This window comes from Globicephala melas, chromosome 2, assembly GCF_963455315.2.
Source record: "Globicephala melas chromosome 2, mGloMel1.2, whole genome shotgun sequence".
NCBI lineage: Eukaryota > Metazoa > Chordata > Mammalia > Artiodactyla > Delphinidae > Globicephala > Globicephala melas.
Window position 1 is genome coordinate 44,569,740 of NC_083315.2, and position 19,702 is coordinate 44,589,441.

Sequence of the window (19,702 nt, forward strand, 5' to 3'; positions counted from 1 at the left end):
TGTTTGATTACGAGTTGCCATGACAGGGGTACACACAGCTACCAGGGAGTAGCTCATATGGCGAGGGATTATGGTCTGCCCACAACCATGTGAGTGAGTGTTGAAGGAAATTCTCCAGCCCCATTTCAGCCTTGAGGGGACTGCATCCCTGGCAGACAGCCTGACTGCAGCCTCATGAGAGATCCTGAACCAGAAACACCTGTCTAAGCCACATCAGGATTCCTGTCCTATAGAAACTCTGCAACAATAAATGTCTTGCTTTCAGCCACTGAGTTTTGGGGTAATTCGTTACACATCGATAGATAACTAATATATTGGGTATATATACGAATTGGAAATAAAATCTTATATTCTATAGATTATCCTCACACAAAGTAGATATTCCAGAAATATCTGTGAAACAAATGAATGTTTGAAAGATAAGACAGGTACCCAAAATAACTATTTTATAAAGATAGAGGCAATTGTTGTTTTTCTTTTTTTTTTAATATAAATTTATTTATTTTTTGGCTGTTGGGTCTTTGTTGCTGTGTGCGGGCTTTCTCTAGTTGTGGCGAGCAGGGGCTACTCGTTGCGGTGTGCGGGCTTCTCATTGCAGTGGCTTCTCGTTGCGGAACACGGGCTCTAGGTATGTGGGCTTCAGTAGTCGTGGCGCACGGGCTTAGTTGCTCTGTGGCATGTGGGATCTTCGCGGACCAGGTCTCAAACCTGTGTCCCCTGCATGAGCAGGCGGATTCTTAACCACTGCGCCACCAGTGAAGCCCCGAGGCAATTGTTCCTGATTGAAGCATTACAAGATTGATAAGGATATTGCTATTCGAGTTCTCGGGAGAGAGGGATTGCTTTGGGTTGAGAAATGAGGGGATTCTTTACAGAGGAGATAATATTTTATGTGAGCTTTGAGGGGGATAGAATTTGGCCACAAGGAGTCTAAGACTCAGAGGGAAAGAATCAGTCAGGTAATAGGAGAGATGGGGAATCAAGGGGTCTGTATAGGAAACCATGAGCAGAATGTTGTGTGAGCAAATGAGAAAAAGACATTGATGGAACAATGCTTTATTGATGGAAAGATGCTTTATTGTACACAGATAATTGTAACTTCCTTCTTGGGCTCATGTTATAAAGATACTGCATGTTAACAAAAAACATTAATTCTTGCAAAGAACACTTTTTTTTTTTTTTTGTGCGGTACGCGGGCCTCTCACTGTTGTGGCCTCTCCCGCTGCGGAGCACAGGCTCCGGACGCGCAGGCTCAGCGGCCATGGCTCACGGGCCCAGCCGCTCCGCGGCATGTGGGATCCTCCCGGACAGGGGCATGAACCCGCGTCCCCTGCATTGGCAGGCGGACTCTCAACCACTGCCCCACCAGGGAAGCCCCAAACTCTCTTCCTTTTAAATGATCTAAAATATATTTTGTGTTGAACCAGATAGGGTTTTATCCTTCCTGTTCTTCATTTTAAAATCAACATAATAGTAGTTCAAACTAAGCAAAGCTATTTTTCAAAAGAAGTCCTTTATAGAATGTATAATTTTTTAGTATAGTTAGGTATTTCCCAATAATAAAAAAAAGAGTTAACACCTGTATACTGGAAACTAAGAAATTAGTTTTGAGATCAAATTTCTTACTGTTTTATTCTCTATTTTGGGCCCAGATTTTTTCAGGAAGTGGCAACAATAGTCATTCTATAGATGTACCTAAAACATCAGTAAAGCAGGTAATTGTATACCAAGCCAGCTTGAAAATAGTGTTATTATGCACGTAATAAAGCCCCATGTGTTTCCTAAGTACTCTTCAATCCATTCATTAGTGATTCTGTATTTTCTTTGTAGGTCATCATAAAAGCCAGTAATTGGAGGCTGAATTAAAACTTAATTCAAATTATATGTCCCAGGAGGTCACAAAGACAGACTGGAGGCTTCAAGTCCAAAATTTGTTAATGTCTTCAACCAAAAGTGTTGTTATTATTTCTATGTATCTATATTTAAATTTTCTGATTACTTGAGTGAACAATTATGGAAATATTGCTGAGCAGGTCTGGCTTCATTCCCTGAATTGATCTTCTCTTGCCTGTTGAGTATGGGTTCATCCCAGTACTGTGAGCTAGGCTTCACCCATCAGGATCTCCTTTCTCAGCCCTTGGGGCTGCGTGGAGTCACCGCTCCTGCTAATTCTCTTATATATTTTCTACCTGGTCTCCTGCACCTGACGCTGTACTTTACTCCCTGGGCCCTGCAGGTGCTGCTGTCAGAGACTTTTCCCTCTGAAAATCTGTCCTACTTATTTGTTTACATATCTTTTCCCACAGCAAAATGTGAATCCCTGGAGGGCAGAAGCTATCATATTTTATTTATCTTATATCCACAGTGTTTATCTTAGAGCTCGGATACATTGTTGATCAGGGGACACAAATGGCTACCTGGCATCTGGCCACCTGCATGCTTTGGCCAGCAGAGAAGTTAACAAGAATAGAATTTGAATGCCTTTAGGTGGGCATGTGCTCTGCCGGTTTTGACAGTCTCTATTTTCTTGAATGTGGCCACAGTCACACATTGATCTCACCAGCCTGGCCCCTGTAAGCAATCCTAGTGTGTGGCCCTGGGTGTCGCTGCTCAGTGGATGTTATGCAGACAAATGTGTCGATGGATGTACATCTTATTGCATGGAAAAATCAATTATTATCTTAATACCCTGGCCTTGAAAATTCCTTTCGTTTCATCTCAGACTTAGGACAGTAAGTTAGAAAAATATAACTCTATTTATTATACAACATATGAAAAAGCATTTCTGAACATTTGACAGAGATAGGTCACCCTGAGCATTCTCACAGTCAAATTAGAGAGGAAAACAAATTCACTTGAGTTACTTATGGAACCCAGAGGATGCAAACAGACTGACTGCTGTGGGAAAGTCTAGATTAGCATTGCTGAGATGATGGACAACTTCTAGCTTGATCACTGTAATTTTAAAAACAATGACCCTGACTAACATTTTCAGTGTAAATTCAACAACCCACTTCTCAGGGCTGATCCTAAGATGCTCTTCACTATCACCAGTAGAAACACAATAGAGCACATTCTAGAAAAGTGATTCCACAGGGAGCCACAGCAATGATGTACAGTGTGAAATGCATTCCTGATCTGGTTTACTTTGGAAGAAGGTCTAAGCACTTAGCTAGATGGATGGAATTCACATCACTAGACGTGTTGGTGATAAGCGAGAACCCTTGAGCCAGGTCAAGCTTCACCTGAAAGCGGTAAATTTGGGTCTGCTTAACCCATCAGATGAACAGGGGATTAAAGCTTTTAAGATTTACCCTCCATGTCTCTAATAATTTTAACTTTTTAAAAGCAACTATTAGCATATGTTCATCCTGGTCATAGAAATTCTCACTTGTAGAAAGCATAATATCCATAAAAGTGTAATTTTTAGCAACTTAGTACCTGTGCATATTTCTAGCTAATCAGCTTGTATTAAATATATGCTTAGGTATTTTAAATAATTTGCTACATAGGATTATTATTAATAAGACAATTAAATACTTGGTTTCCAAAGAAAGGTTTTATAATAAGTCTTCTTTCTGAGTAGTTAGAAAGTAACACTCGTTTTCTGTTGGGGCCACTCCTTTGTTCAAGAAACTGAAACCCTACTAGCCACCTGCAGGAAAACACACATCTAGGAAAACACACTAGCCACCTGCAGGAAAACACAAGTGGCAGAGCTGGGGTCTGGTGTGAGTCACTAAATTTGGTCTCTCCACAACTGCCACTATAAAAAGGGAATATGCTTTCTATAATCTGCCATGACAATTAAAAGATGGGAAAAAAAATCCCTAACCAAGTAAATATAATGACAAAGCCTATTTGCACTGACAATAAAAGAAATGCCGTTTTCTCAATGCCACGTAACAAAGTACACATGCTTCTTCCTTACAGCGCACACTAAACATTTGCCTCGTGACTCATGAACTAAATTTTGCCTTAACCATGGCATTGGTTTCACCTCCTAATAGTTCCAGATTTATGTTTATATCTCAATTGATTTTCTACTTTAGCTTTTATTGGCCCAAAAATGATAAGAAGCACTAATGAAGATGAGATATGCTAGGTGCCAAGCCCTTAATACCTTCGTTAGCAGAACTCAGAAACCTTTTTCTTGGACATTCAAGGGAGTGGTACTCCCAAGATTAGCCTTGAGTCCTTCAATTCGAGCTGGACTGGTCTGACTGCCTGGCCAGCTCTGCTAGGATGACACAAGGAGGTCTGTCCTGATTTCCTAGGACCAGAAAGGAGCTGGAGTTCTTGCTCCTCTGCACTTACAGACACGTTTTCTCTCTCTTACAGAAGACTCCTTTAATCCCCTGAGCAGAGATTTCAGGCGACTACGAACATTGTAACTTGTCCTGTTTAAATTGCTCTGACTCATTTAAACAGGCACCACAGTTGCTAACATACCTCTACGGCAGTGCTTCTGAAGGCACAACAGGTACATTAGCTGTGACAGCAAAAAAGCACATCGGACCCCTAGAAGACACATCTGCCATTTCAAATTTTAAACATTGAAATTATTAGATTGCCACGCAACCAAGCATATGCTCAATTATCATATTGACAATAGGGTCGTTTCTTCAGAGGCCAAATATCTCCTTGCTCATGTGAATTAAGAAGGCGAGACAGCGAAGACCACCTATTATAAATGCAGGAGATTCTTTTTTTTAAATAAAGTAACAATTATGACGTCATTGACAGTGCCCATAAGACTTGGTTCAAACCCTTTTTAAATGTAACAACAGTGTGTTGAAAATTTATCAGCCACCTATATGAGTCTAGCTGCTGTTCTAAGTGCTGCTTGTGGTTATACAGTGAAGTTAAACTGGTTAAAGCAACAATATTGTTCCCTGGGTGGAACATATTACAAAGAAGCAGGTAACATGTCTGGGCAATTAAAACAAACAAACAAACAAGGAAGATGGACAGAAGAAGGTATTGTCATGAGAGGGAGGAGAGGAGGTATGAGCTTAGATTTCTGTGATCTTTCGATGTTTCACTTTCTGCAGCATTTAATGACTGAAAAATGCTGTTAGTCATTTGCAACCTGCGGTTAGGCTGCAGGACCCACAGAACAGGAACTCCGCTGCGGCAGGAGTTAGAAGCAAAAAGCTTTTTTGTGTGGGTTCATTTACTATTTTAATTCAGTTGTATCCTTAGTCGGCTTTAAAGGTCTGGTTGCTATTTCTCCTACCCAATGCTCCTCCTCTTTTTTTGCTGCTTTATTTTCCCTGTTACCGCTGCTCTCTCAGGTAGGGGATGTAGCAGCAGGGAGAGCACAGTGGAAAAAAGCCCAGATTTGCCATCTACCTCCGGTTTCTCTGATTCTACTAATTTATGTAAATTAATTATTTCTCAGAATCTGTGCAACAGCTTATTATTTTAATCCCAGGTTTTTTTGTTTTTGTTTTGTTTTTGTCTTTGTTTTTTGGGGGAGGGGAGAGTTGAAATTCAGAGACTTTAAGTGAAGTAGCTGGTTTAACACAATTACCTACAGAACTGCCTAGCAGGTCTGTCCAACACTCAATTAGTGGGTTTCTTTAACTCTCTTGTATCTAATTTCAAAGCTGTTTCGTGGCGGGGGGGTGGGGGGGTGGGGGGTGGGGGTTGGTGGTGGTGTCTTGTGAGTTCCTGACCTCCCAGAGGGCAGGGATCTTACCAGAACATCTCCTTTTAAAGCGCCCAACGCCTTGCAGGGCACAGACTCGGTGCCCAGTAGATGCAGGCTCATTAATAGATGAGAAAAAAAAGTGACCGGGCAGAGATAAGCAGTAAATAAAGTGCAAGATTATAGCGGGAAAAGAAGAAAAAGGAAGGAAGAAAAAAAAAATCAAGGGAAAGGAACAAAAGCAAATGTTTACTGAATGCCTTAGTGCCAGTCATCACACTTAGTCTCTCTTTAAGAGACTCTTTGAGTGTTCCGGCAGCTCGCTGGGCACGAATGTCACCTAATCTTTAGAAATGAGGAACTTAGGCTCAGAAACGGGGTTTCACCCACAATCGCGCGCACGTGGCACAGGTTTCACGGCTTGCCTGCCTCTGGTACCTCTTGCCAGGGTCAGGGTGGTAAAAACGGAGGCTGTTCCCTTCCCATTGATCCTTTAGGGAGCGAAGGGAACAAGGTGCGTGCCTCTGCGCAATAGCGAAGACAAGTGATTAATTAAGCAATTACAACTTTGCCAGCCGCACTTGTCCTCTTGAGTGCCAACCACACTTATCCACACTTTGTTCTTACTCTGAACTAAATCGTGAAGAAACTCAACTCTTTTAGTCACTGCCAGACTTTTTGGACACACCTTCCTTTTCCTGTGACTCAACCCAGACGAAGGAGTTGCGGGTAACCTCTTTCTCTTCACCCAGCCATTACCCGGAATCCAGCGGCGGCCCCTTCTCTCAGCAGCCGCCGGAGCTTCCCGCTGCGGCGTCAGCGCCGGGTCGGGTGGGACGGGGCCCCAAGGTGACGCGCGGCCGCCTTCTCCGCCTGGAGGCTGGGCAGGCTCTCGGGGTAGCTGGAGGCGTGGCCGGTAAGAGGCGGGGCCGAGGAAGTCTGGCTGCCTCAGGAGATGCGCCAGCTCTCGCCGCGTCTCGGCGGCTCCTGGCGCGTGCAAGCGGCTACGGCAGCGGCGGCGACGGGGCCCGCGCAGGTGAGCGGCGTGCGCCGGCCTCTCTGCATCCCCTGGGACGCGGCCTCGGACTGGTGAGGGCGGTGCGGGGTTCACCTGGCCGCGAGCGCGGGCGGAGCACCGGGTCGCCGGTGGCTCTCTCCTTTGAGGGGTGGAGGGGTGTCCGCTGCCAACAGAACCGGGGACTTGGGGAACCTGACCGACCGGGAAGGGAATTCAGTGGAGCTGCTAACTCCGGAGCTGCCGGTTCAGTCAGAAAGGTATGTCGAGGACCGGAGTGCTGGAGGGCGCACCGGGGGAGGGCAGCCTGCCCTAGGATTTCTTTGCATTTTAAAGGACCTTCATTAGGTCTCCTTGGGTCGCAGCGGAGTTTGTCACTGCCACCTCCGGGACTCTTTGTGCAGAGGTCAGTCCCTCACTTGGGTGGGATTGGATGCGCTCCCTTCGTGGAGGCCCGGAGAGTCCGCTTCGGTTCCTTGCGCGGACATTTGCTCACCCCCCCCACGAGAGTTGAAAGCCTTCTGATAATTGTGTAGGTTCCAGAGTGTCTTGTCACATTAAAAAGTATATATATATATCGTGATGGTGGTGGCGACCTTGAGAGGCAATTGCTTCCGCAATTAGTTCCCCAGTGCACTGTCCATTTGTTAAGCAAATGGTGCGTTGATGGCTTTTAAATATGGTTGGGTTTCCATGAAGTGGATTAGAATGTCTGAATGAACTTATGCGCGCTGTGTGAAGGTTTCACCTGTGTCTAGGTGCTTACCTGAGTCTGTTCTAGAAGTTCCATCGGCATCGGGAACTTAAAGTTACCAAACAGCCTCCTGGTGAACCTGGGGACTCTAGAAAACCTGTTTCATCGACACACCGAATCACAAACAGGTCTATGGATTGCGATTTCCATTAGCGTTCAGTTTTTGCTTGGGTCAGCAGCATTTCAATTTAACTGATAATTTGTTGCACGCCTGTTAAGGGGGGGATCTCTATGAGGGCCAGGCTGGTGTGCTGTGTGGTAGCACAGGTGTGGATACAAAAGGGAATTTTAGGGCAGTCGTTTCTCACAGGGGGGTGTTTAGAAAGAGAGCAGTGGCACGTGGTGCTTTTGTCTTTACGGTACCTCTTTGATCTCTGGTAATAAGCATTTTAAATGCAGGGAAAATGAAAATCTTTGGAGAATTATTTATCATTAGCCTGGTCTCTCATCCAGAGTGACAAGGATTATCCAAAACCATCCTTAAACTAAGGTTGGTAAGAGTCAACTCTGTGCCAAGCACCATGCTGGTCACTTTACTTAAAAAACTTGCATAAAATATACAAAGTAGGTGTTACTTCCTCTGTACAGATGAGAAACTGAGGCAGGGAAGAGTCCAGGAATTTGTTCACAGTAACTGGTGGACCTGGGAGTTGAGTGTGGATATTTCTGAGTGCAGAACCCATGCTTTTTCACTATTCCAAGTTACTGTGAGACAGATAGTGTAAATCTGCAGATTTAATGGAAATACTACTTCAAATTTATGTTCACAAAACAATCCACGTCCTGAGAGTTAAAGTAACCACCATGAATAAAACGAGCATTGTTTGTTTTCATTCTCCTTGTTAACCTGAAACCAATCTGGGACAAGAAGATGGACAGCTATTTTAAAAAATATAAAATTTATTATGTATCTTCCTTAACATATTTTTAAGGACCTAATATAGCCAAGTTGGGCAAAGTAGTAAAACTTTATATGTATTCCTTGTGTATTACACATTGAAGTATCCACTAATATTCATATTATTCATATGCTGAAGTATCAGCTAATTTTCTTATTCATGTGCTTTAACATATTTCATCTTAATTTCCTTTTATAGCTTACAGGTGAATAGAGGCCACCTTTGTCACCTAGAAGAGACTTTGTGTGTGTGTATAAATCTATAATCATGAATATTTATTTGAAAAGATATATATAGTTTTCCTTAAATCTATCTCTAGAAGTGTAAGTATGTCAACGTGCTTATTTAGGAAGGAATCCTAAAATTCCAGTTTAGTCTTTTGAGTAAATGATCCGTAACAGCTCAACTGACGGTTTCTTTAAGTGCATGTAAACCACACAAGTGATTTTTCAAATTAAAATTATTATACTGTGTAGAATGAGAATGAAAATAGTACTTAGAATTTTAAATAATATTTCCTGACATGGAGAACACTTGCTCTCTGAAAACCTTCCTTATAACTGTTGGTAATTACACACAAAAATTGAGGGGTTTCATATTGAAATTATCTTCAGGTGTTGAAGAAAGTGTTTTTTGTTGAAGAAAGGCTTTTTACCTCTGTTGGGAGGATCAGGTAGATATTCTGCCTGGATCGTGCTTGGCACATTTGTTTTTCCCTCTATCTTCATTTGACAGAGAAATCGACAAGACACCTTGAACTTCTTTCTAAAGGCATTTGAAATCCTGCCTAGCAGGTGTTTATAAAAGTGTGCTTGACTTGGTTAAGATGCTTTAATGAAGGGGCAGGGTGTGTAATGATTTAGAGAAATTCACAGAAGAGCCGAAGGGCCAAGGAGCAGTGTATGCAGGAGGTGTGAAACGGGCAGATCCAGATTTTGGGAGACCTGAAAGGTAAACAATATGGGTATCCTTGTGAAGAAAAATAATACAAAATTAGCTATGAAAGTGAATGCCTATTTAGAATGGAAAAAGGAATTGTAGCCATTTGCTGGAGATTGCTATCTCTTTCTGCAGAGATCTTTTTGGGTCATTTACCAGAAACGTTTACATAAAAATGCTTCCTAGAAAAAAAAAAAATGCTTCCTGATTGTAACCTTCTCTCTGAGAACACTCAGCATTTCCCAGCGGCTTGTAGCACTCCTTGGGGCCCATGCCAGTGAGAGTCCAGAAAATGAAGCTCCGTTACCTTCAAAGAGTGGGAGCGACAGTTGTGGTTGGAGGCAAAGGACCAATGGTCCACTGAGCAGAAAAGCTGCCGACTGGGGCGGAGGAGATCCTGGGCTCATTGGGGACTCAGGGCACTTCATGTCCAGTGAACAGTTCTGAGAGGAAGGCCCCTGATGATGTCTAAGACCTTCCAGTTTGGTTGGTTCTCCAGGGATGCCTTCGACTGTTGGCCGTCCCAGCTTTCATTCTATGGCACCGTTTATCGAGGGTTTTCTATGTCCCATGCACTGGGTAAGGCCAGGTTCTGATTGCCAGGGAGCACCTGGTCTCTTGGAGCTGATTTCATTGATGATAGTACAGTGTTGGCGCCAGCACAGAGGTCTTGATGCTTAAGCTGAGTTGGGAATTGTGGGTGGAGATACTGAGATGGAAGAGTCCGGGAAGGGCAGTCTAGGGATGTGGAGGGCCATAGAAAGCCTTGGAGGTTTGGACCCACACACCGTCCTCCACTGATGCAGGGAGGACCCTTAGTATTTTTCCACATGTCTTTCCAAACCAAGCAGCACCCATGCACCTGAGATTAACGTGTTAAAAATGTGTGTTCTCAGGCCCCATCCCAGGCCCCCTGAATCAGAAGCTCTGTGTCTCTGACACAGCAATCTGTGTTTTAAGAAGCCTTCCAGATGATTCCGGTGTATGCTATAAAGTTTGAGAACCGTTGCTTGTAGTGTTTAAGAGAACTGGTAGGGCATAGAATCCCTTGGGAAGATGAAAGGAGAGGAGTAAGATTGGTCCTAAGGCTAATATATTATTATTGTAGTATAACTTACCTTACTATCACTGACATTTATGGAGCACTTAGATGGTGCCAGGCATTGTGATTAAGAAATATTAACTCTCTTAATCATCATTACGACCCCAGAGAGAGAGCTGTTATCACTCCAATAATTTATTTATTTATTTACTTAGGCTCTTCCTTTTCTTTAATTGATTTACAATGCTGTGTTAGTTTCTGATGTATAGCAGAGTGATTCAGTTGTACATATATATACATATTCTTTTCCATTATGGTTTATTACAGGATATTGAGTATAGCTCCCTGTGCTATATAGTAGGACCTTGTTGTTTACCTGTTTTTTTCCCCTTGGGCTATTTCTAATCTGCCTTTCTGTTAATTGTTGCCTTTTCCTGAGGTCCTGTCCACTTTTGAGATGGACATGAAGATCACTCCATTTAAATGTGAGAAAACTAAGGCACAGAGAGACAAAGGTGTTGTCCCAGGTCACATGATTGGAAAGCAGTTCAGCCAGGATTCAGGCACAGGCAGTGTGGTTCCAGCGCCCATCTTCCCTCTCTGGGAAGGTCTGGGAGAGTTTCCATCGCTGTTGTTGTTTTGTGTTGGCCTTGTGGGAGAGGTCTGGAAGGCAGGCCTGGAACTGCTTGGAATGGCCCATGGAATTAGCTGACCACTTGGGGTTAGCAAGTTTTTCTTTAGGGACAGATTGCCAGATGAGAGAGGAAGAATGTTACTGTCATTCACTCCAAGTGCAAATTTTGAGAATTTCATAAGTAAATGGATATGATTGTGTATATATGATTACATAACATGGAGCACCTCTTTCCCCAGTATGATGATGGGCTTACATGGATTTCCCCAGGGGATGATTGTGGAAGGTGGCCTTGTTTCGGAATACTAGGATTTGATCAGGATATTAGCACAGGGACCTCTCTTCTAAAGGCCAACCCCCCTCCCCAGGCCACAGAGGACTTGAAGATGATGGTGTGTTTGTTCATCATGTCCTGGAAGGTATCTAGAAGAACTGTACTTTGCATTTTTAGTTTTCTTTTCTTTCTGAAAAAAATCATTCTCCACAATTCTGTACATTTTATCATGGAATAGCTCCATCTTGCTAGGCAGCATGTAAAAAATATATAGCTGTAGATATGAGTACATGTGTCTGTGTAGAATGATGGTTTGCTTTTGGGTGTGAGCCTCAGATTACTAATTCTTATGATCTCGGAGAGACAGCAGTGAGCTGTCCTGAAGAGAGATCTTAGTTTCCTGCCCAGGACCTGGACCTGGGTAGCCTGGATGAAAACCAGGAATCCTAGCCACCAGACCACCTAGAAGCAAAGTGGCCCTGGCTCTTACCCCCACTGAAAGCAAGAATGTTTCAAGGAGGCATAAACTGTAAAAACAGGTGCAAAGTTTATTATTAGAGACACAGCATAATGTATGGGAGAGCACACAGAGAAACAGTTTATTTATTTAAGTTAGAAGCAAGGCAGAAATATACACCCAGAGAGAAAGGGTATGGGCGTCCTCTCTAATGAGGAGGAGAGCAGTAAAGAGGTGATTTAAATCCCTTATATAGGACAGTTCTTTCAGGTCTTTGTTTACCTTTGGGCAATTATTTTGTTTCCTTTCCCACATCTGACTTGTTCTAGGACCCTCCCCAACATGTGTGCACATCTTTTTTTTATTTTGTAATATATAAATTTATTTTATTTTTGGCTGTGTTGGGTCTTCGTTGCTGCGCATGGGCTTTTCTCTAGTTGCGGCGACTGGGGGCTACTCTTCGTTGCAGTACACGGGCTTCTCATTGAAGTGGCTTCTCTTGTTGTGGAGCACCGGCTCTAGGCGTGCGGGCTTCAGTAGTTGTGGCACTTGGGCTCAGTAGTTGTGACTTGTGGGCTCTAGAGTGCAGGCTCAGTAGTTGTGGCCCACGGGCTTAGTTGCTTTACCGTATGTGGGATCTTCCCGGACCAGGGCTCGAACCCGTGTCCCCTGCATTGGCAGACGGATTCTTAACCACTGCGCCACCAGGGAAGCCCCAATGTGCACATCGTTTTGCTAAGATGGATTTCACTGCAGAGGCCTGTGGGTGCATGTCCACACTCACTATGGGGTGGTGCTCCTCCGTTTTTGAACCCCAAGGAGGCTTCCTGTGCGTGTGTAGACAGGGAAGTTTCCCTTGACCTCAGGTCATCTCATCTCTTTACTTCAGCAGAGCTCAGCTTCTGCCACTAGCTTTGTCCTTGGAGTGTCTGGGTGAGAGCAAAGCTTCAGTTTTACTCCACTTAACAAACATCAGCTGTCCGGCCCAGGGGCCCATCTGTCTCCTACCTCATTTACTTCTTCTCCAGAGACAAATACTTAGACAAACATTAATCTGAGTTATGGCAAGCAGTAGAATGCAATTCTGAGAGTACTCTCTGTCTCACTCGTGTGTTCATTCATTCATTCATGTGGTCATTTTTGCTTGCTTGGTTGTGCTAAGCACTCATGTTAGGCACTCGAAGGAAATGCAGTGGTGATCAGCCAGATGTGATCCCTACGGACTAGGAACGGAAAACTTGCTCTGCGATGTTACAGGTGAACAGAGTTAGATGCCCTAATTCTGGCAGTGAGTTGTCAAGAGAGGAGTTAAGATGTTACCATAGTTCAGGACTGAGGTTATAGGGCTTAGTGTAAGGCAGTAGGGAAGCAGAGGTGTGGAAGGATCTGAGAGAGATCTGGGAGGTCACGGAGGTGACCAGGTGGATGTGGGTGGCGAGAGAGAGATTGCTTGGGGCTGAGGTTTGTGTCTTGGGCCCCCAGGTTGGTGCCGGTAACACAAGTCAGGACTAGAGAAGACGGTTTTCTAGAGAATAATCGTGAGTTTCGTGGATGTTGTGAGTTTGAAATGTGTGGATGACTCCAAGGTAGAGATTTGGGTAGACTGATAGAATAATGCAGCTGATTGGAGAACTGAGTAATTCAGTGGGGGAGTACTATCAGCAGTTGAAAAATGCTGTCTCCCAAGCAGTGTGGTAAGTGAGAAGCAGGTCGCGGAGGAAATGTGGGCATTTCTCCTGAGTAGGCAGGATAGCAACGCACTCCAATTCCCTTGACGTGAAAAGATGAAAAAGGTTTACTTCTACACTTTCTTCAGAGGGTGGAGATGAATCCTCCACTCTGGCCTTTGCGAGTTTGACAGCCTGAGCTCTGGCCCATGGGAGGAGGCCCTCAGTGTGGAAAGCAGGCCAGGCAGGAGAGTGACAAGGGGCTTGCGGAAAGCTGGTCTTCAGATTTTGAGCCCATCTTATTGTCACAAGTTAAAATGCCTTACCATCTTTCCTCTTAATTTGTTATGTTGTATTATTAAGAACACTCATTTATCATTTGTGTATCATGTTTATGGTAAATGAATCATATCCTGTAGATTGGCCATATGTGTACATACACATACATACACACAGATACACACACATATACACATACATGCATGCATACACATATGCATACATATAGCTAGATAGTACATACCATGTAGATTGGCCAGGGCTGTTTTGTAGCTGCTACCGATACAGATGTTACAAGATTCATTTGTATAGAAGATACAGGTTTTCTTAGGTGCTCAGAGTTAAGCTGATGGCTTGTTTAAAACATGTGTTAGAAAGTACCTGAAATACGTAAATATTTGTTCTTTTATCCAAAAGCTATTAATTGTGTATTATGCATGCTATGTGCTAGAGTTTTCCTTGTGAATAAAGCAGAGAGCTCTGTCTCAGAGCCTAGAGGGGAAGTTAGACAGCTTGACAGGTGAGTACAATGAAGTGTGCTGTTAGTTAAGGATAAAGGCACAGTGGGTGGTAGGAGTTAAGTAGTGAAGGACGCCTCCAGGGGCAGGGCTGCCAGTGCTTAGCAGGAAGGATGGGCAGGCACCTCAGCCAGGAAGAAGATTTGGAAGGATCAGAGAGGTTGTTTTGAGAAACGGATGGATGCTTTTGAGGAACTGAAAGTTTGGAATAGCCTGTTTTGTCCATTAAAAGTCAGCTAATAAAAGAGAATGTTCATGAGAGCTGTGAATTGATCAGGGAAACCCAAAAGAAAGTATTCAACTTTTTTTTTTTTTACATCTTTATTGGAGTATAATTGCTTTACAATGGTGTGTTAGTTTCTGCTCTATAACAAAGTGAATCAGCTATACATATACATATGTTCCCATATCTCTTCCCTCTTGCATCTGCCTCCCTCCCACCCTCTCTATTCCACCCCTCCAGGCGGTCACAAAGCACTGAGCTGATCTCCCTGTGCTATGCGGCTGCTTCCCACTAGCTATCTACCTTACCTTTGGTAGTGTATATATGTCCATGCCACTCTCTCGCTTTGTCACAGCTTACCTTTCCCCCTCCCCATATCCTCAAGTCCATTCTCTAGTAGGTCTGTGTCTTTATTCCCATCTTACCCCTAGGTTCTTCATGAACTTTTTTTTTTTCCCTTAAATTCCATATCAACTTTTATCTGTGTGACTGTGACCATGTTCAGATCCAAGAAGCAAAACTCAAAAAACCCACAAAAAACAAACAAAACAACCACTCCTCCCCTGCAAAACCCAAACCAAACTAGAAACAAACAAATATAATGATTGTGTAATACTTTTTGGTTGTGAGGACTATTTTTAGCATTATGAAAGATGTTGAGGGTTAGTCTGAGAACTTAGGTAGTATGTCAGAAAAGAACATTGCATTACCTGAACAATAGCTAACATTATTGCTATGATAGTCTTGCCTAATGTGAAAGATTATATATAAATATATAAAATTAGCTTAGCTTTCTAGGTTTGTAGTTTGGAAATGCCTTTAGGGTCAGCCCTTTCAGCTCCTGATGGTCCTTCATGAACCACCTGGGGCCCAGAGATGCTGGAAGCTTCTTTACCCTCATATGTTGGTAACAAAATCTGTCCAATCTGTCAGGTAAAATGTATCTGTTACTTTTTATTTATTTATTTATTTATTATTATTATTTTTTGTGGTACGCGGGCCTCTCACTGTTGTGGCCTTTCCCGTTGCGGAGCATGGGCTCCCGACGCACAGGCTCAGCGGCCATGGCTCACGGGCCCAGCCGCTCCGCAGCATGTGGGATCTTCCCGGACCGGGGCATGAACCCGTGTCCCTTGCATCGGCAGGCGGACTCTCAACCACTGCGCCACCAGGGAAGCCCTGTATCTGTTACTTTTTGTCCTATAGTTTCTTGTCTGTTGCTGGACCAGGCTCCGTAATTCACTATCTCCATCTTCTCAGACACTTTACCCCCATTTTCCTTATCTCCTCTTCTATTTGTCATGCACTTTCTACATAGTTTAGTGTTTTGGATCTTGTTAGGAATCCTTGGCACAAGTTGCCTTCAGCATTTTAGGCCTGTCGAAACAGGTAGAATTTCTCTGACATTTCTCTCACTCTCTTTAATCTCAGGTGAGCTGGCACAGAGATACTTAGCTTTAGCCAAGAATGAGAAAGAAGGCTTTCAGGAAGTTTCCTGTGTTAATATTTGAAAAAGAAGACATAGCAGAGCTGAAGAGGTACATGAGGAATTGTTCTTAAATGTTTTACATGTTTTAAAAACACACACACACGAAAGTTTAAACACAGAGGCGTGGCCCTGGTCATAATAACAGATTAATATTCAGTTGCTTTATTAACTACTTTCTTTCCAACTTCCAGTCTTGTGTCATTTCTAGCTTTGTCACCATGTGCTCAAGATCCTAAATCACTCATTTATTGCTTAGTTTTGGGGTTCAGTCGCCAATATGTGCCATTTCATTGATAGTGTTTTTTTCCTTTAATGGAAGGAGTTTTTGGCTTTTCCTAGTTTACAGGTCGTACAGGCTCAGCTGCGCTTTACTTCGTTTAGTGTGCTAGCTGCCTGCCTTTGCTGAGCTTCTGTTAGGTGGGAGCATTATCTTATTTACTCTAATCCTGTCAGGGACCCTCCTAGGTAGGAGTCATCCCCTTTTAATAGAAGAAAACAGTGAGACTCAGAGAAGCCCGATAACTTGTTCAGGGTTACACAATTGGATGGAATTTTAGTTTTTTTCCTACTCTTCCATTCCAGCCAGTGCTATTTCAACCATTCCACTCTGCCTTGCTTCCCAGTGAAGCTGTTTAACCACAAGACCAGAGAATCTACAAGACTTGTTCCAAATAAGATTCCAGGAATTTCCTTGCAGCCTGGGGCTGGAAGCAGCTGCTCTGCGCCTTCCCAGGGTGAAGGCATAGTTGAAACCTTTCACCTTTCACATCGGCGAAGCCCTGGAATCCTGCTAGACCCTCTTCTGGACATGGATTTGGCATGGTCTTGATAAATATATTGCTTTAGAGCAGTTTCATGCCCAAAGATTGTGAATACATGAAGCTGGATATTCTGGAAAGGTCACTCTCCTTTATCTGACCCAAGTGATGCATAAAACACGTAATTGTTGTAATAGATTTGCGGAGCAAAGCAGGTGGTCCCTTCCATCTAAACACCATGCGTAATTCCCTAGTGTTCACAGGAGAGCTACGTCACAGTGTTTTTGTGTTTTTAAATTGATGTAAGCTTTTAAGTACATGCAGATGTTGACATTTCAAAATCCAAGTAAAATTCCTGTGGTGGAATTGATCAAATCTAGGTGCTTCTTTGTTACTCATTTTTTTCTGAGCATTAGGCCCATTTATCAAATGAGATCTTTTAAGGGTCCACAGTAGACGGATGAGGTTGATGTTCTGTTTGATGTGGTCTTGGAGAAACTGGAGTTACTTGTGCTGGACATTCTGCTTATGCCATACCTCCTAAGAACCCTCCTTTAGTGGACGTAGAGCCTGTGACCTCGTAGAATGTGACAGCAGATGCTGAAGCTGATGTGGTGGAAGTGGGAATGGAGAGGGTTTAAGGTAAGCTCCCTAGCACCCTGCGAATTGATGTCCTGTGCTTTTGAACAGAATGATTATTAGTGTCATCTGCATTCATTCCAATAAGAAACATTACAGACATTCATATATAATGAAAGATAAGTTGGTGCTTTGGTTAAACTATTTTTTTTTTTTTTTTTGTGGTACGCGGGCCTCTCACTGTTGGGGCCTCTCCCATTGCGGAGCACAGGCTCCGGACGCGCAGGCTCAGCGGCCATGGCTCACGAGCCCAGCCGCTCCGCGGCATGTGGGATCTTCCCGGACCAGGGCACGAACCCGTGTCCCCTGCATCGGCAGGCGGACTCTCAACCACTGCACCACCAGGGAAGCCCGGTTAAACTATTTTTTTAATGCAAATTTTGCTGACCAGTTCTGGATGTCTTGTCAGTGCGATTTTGGTAGTTTTTTTGGTTTGTAATAACATTCCGAATCTAGCCAGTTGGAAAACCAGCCCCTGCCTTGAAATATTGTTTTTTTGGTAGTGGCTATGAGTCAGAGCTAACTGACTTAGAATTTATAAAACATTGGTTTTATTGTTGCTCTTAACATTATGTGATAAAGCATGGTATGAAATAGTATAGAGCAAAACCCCTTTACATACACACGTATTTATACTGTTACTATGCGCTAGTATATGAATGTGTGTATGTGTGTGTGTATATATATATATTTTTTGTTGTTGTTGTTGTTGTTGTTCTGGAAATGAGCATTAGAAACTTACCAGTGGTTACTTTTTGGAAATGGTCTAGTCTAGGCTGAGTCACTTTTCATTGTGAGCTTCTCTGCACAATTACAATTTCCTAAAGGCATACCTTGAAAAAATATTGCCAGGGTTAATTGGATGGTGAGATAACAGGCCTTTTTTTGTTGTATTTAAGATGTCATTTAAAAAGAAGTCATCCTTGGACATGAGAATATCAAAAATACTGTGAATTTCTTTAACATTTTAAAGCTTTTAAAAAGTCTCCGGTATTTATTATCAGGTTTTACCAGCCAAACATCTTCTCTGTTAGAGGTCTGGAAATACTACAGTGGCACTACAGTGCCTGCTAGTTGATATGGTTAAGGAGAGGAAAGTTTCCAAGATTCTATCTACTCAATGAGCCTTCCTGGAGGCCACCTCGGATGAGGTAGGCATGGGGTGGGACCACTTCAGAAACCTCCACCCCAGTAGGCTGGCTATGGAATCCCACTCTGTGGCTCACTTAACTCACCATGACCCAGTTACTGGGAAGAGCCAGGGTTTGGAATTCAGACCAACCTGGGCTCGAATGTCAACTCTGCCATTTGTAGGACTTCATCATCTCCAAAGCTTGGGTTCATTATTTGTAAAATGGAGATGAAAATCCTTACCTTGAGGTGCTGTGACGATTAATAATAATCCCTGCGGAGTGCCTTGTATGTAATAAGTACTTTATACATCCCTGTTATTCAAGGAAAAGAGGGAGTCTGGCTACTTGGTAATGAGTAAGCCTGCAGAGGTTTGGGGAAGTGAGTGCCCACAGTGTTATGGGAGTTTTTTCCCAGAGATCAGGCCCCTCGGCACTGCTGATGCTTTGTTCTATATTTTCTTCCAACCAGAATAAGAGTAAGAAGGAGTAGGGCAGGAAACATGAGTAGGAGCTGGTACTAAATGACAGTATTTCAAAAACTAACTGGAGACACATTTTAGGGAGCAATAAAATTTATCAAATTCAGTCCTTTTTACCCACCTTGAGGCTGTTCTTTTTAGAGATGAGACATCATCCTTCCTTTTTTTTTTTAATTTTAGATTTTTACTTTCACTTTTAAGGTGTTTTTCACTTTTGCATTTTTAAGTAAGTCTTGAGAGCAGAAAGTGGATATTGGTCATGTACACGTTCTATTGATTGTGCTGGATTTAGCACTTTCTTGGTGATTACAGTATAATTTGATGAAAGCCCAGCCACTCCTGGGGGAAACCTGACAATGTTGCCTAAATATATATGGATGAAAGAATACCTTGGAAGGCTGTCTTTGGAAGGTGACAGCTAATCAGTGTCTTTCTTGGGTTCACATGCCTACATTTCTGATTGCAAAAAAAAGAAAGAAAGAAAGAAAAAAGGAACGATTAGCTGTGATTTTCTGTTTATACGGGGCAATAGAGAAAATAGAAGTGGTTCCTACTTTCAAAAAGCTTATCTCCTTGGAGAGTCAAGATCCATCTTTGTGAAAAGATTATTAGTGGCACCCTCTTGGGAACAGAGAGGATTTTTTAAAGGCAGGTGAGGTCTGTTTTAGGCTGATGCGAGGGAAAAAGCGATCTGAGTCTGGAAGGATGGAGAGGAAGTGACCCTCAAAGGCTTGTAGAGGTCGCCAGGAGAGATCTGCACTGTTTATCTCTGTTCCTTTCATAGCGTGTGGCCTCCTGGAACTTTGCTGAAGGACCCTTTGCAATGCTGCATGTTTTAGGACTAGATACC

At 43.1% G+C, this 19,702-nt stretch overlaps 1 protein-coding gene across 1 annotated transcript in view; it reads left to right on the top strand.

Moving 5' to 3' along the window:
- Positions 1-6,594: 6,594 nt before the first annotated feature.
- MCTP2 (multiple C2 and transmembrane domain containing 2) overlaps positions 6,595-19,702 on the top strand; it is a 248,854-nt gene continuing 235,746 nt past the window's right edge. The window contains exon 1 of the mRNA XM_030873171.3: positions 6,595-6,689. The gene's annotated coding sequence lies outside the window, so the exon portion shown is untranslated. The remainder of the gene's footprint in view (positions 6,690-19,702) is intronic.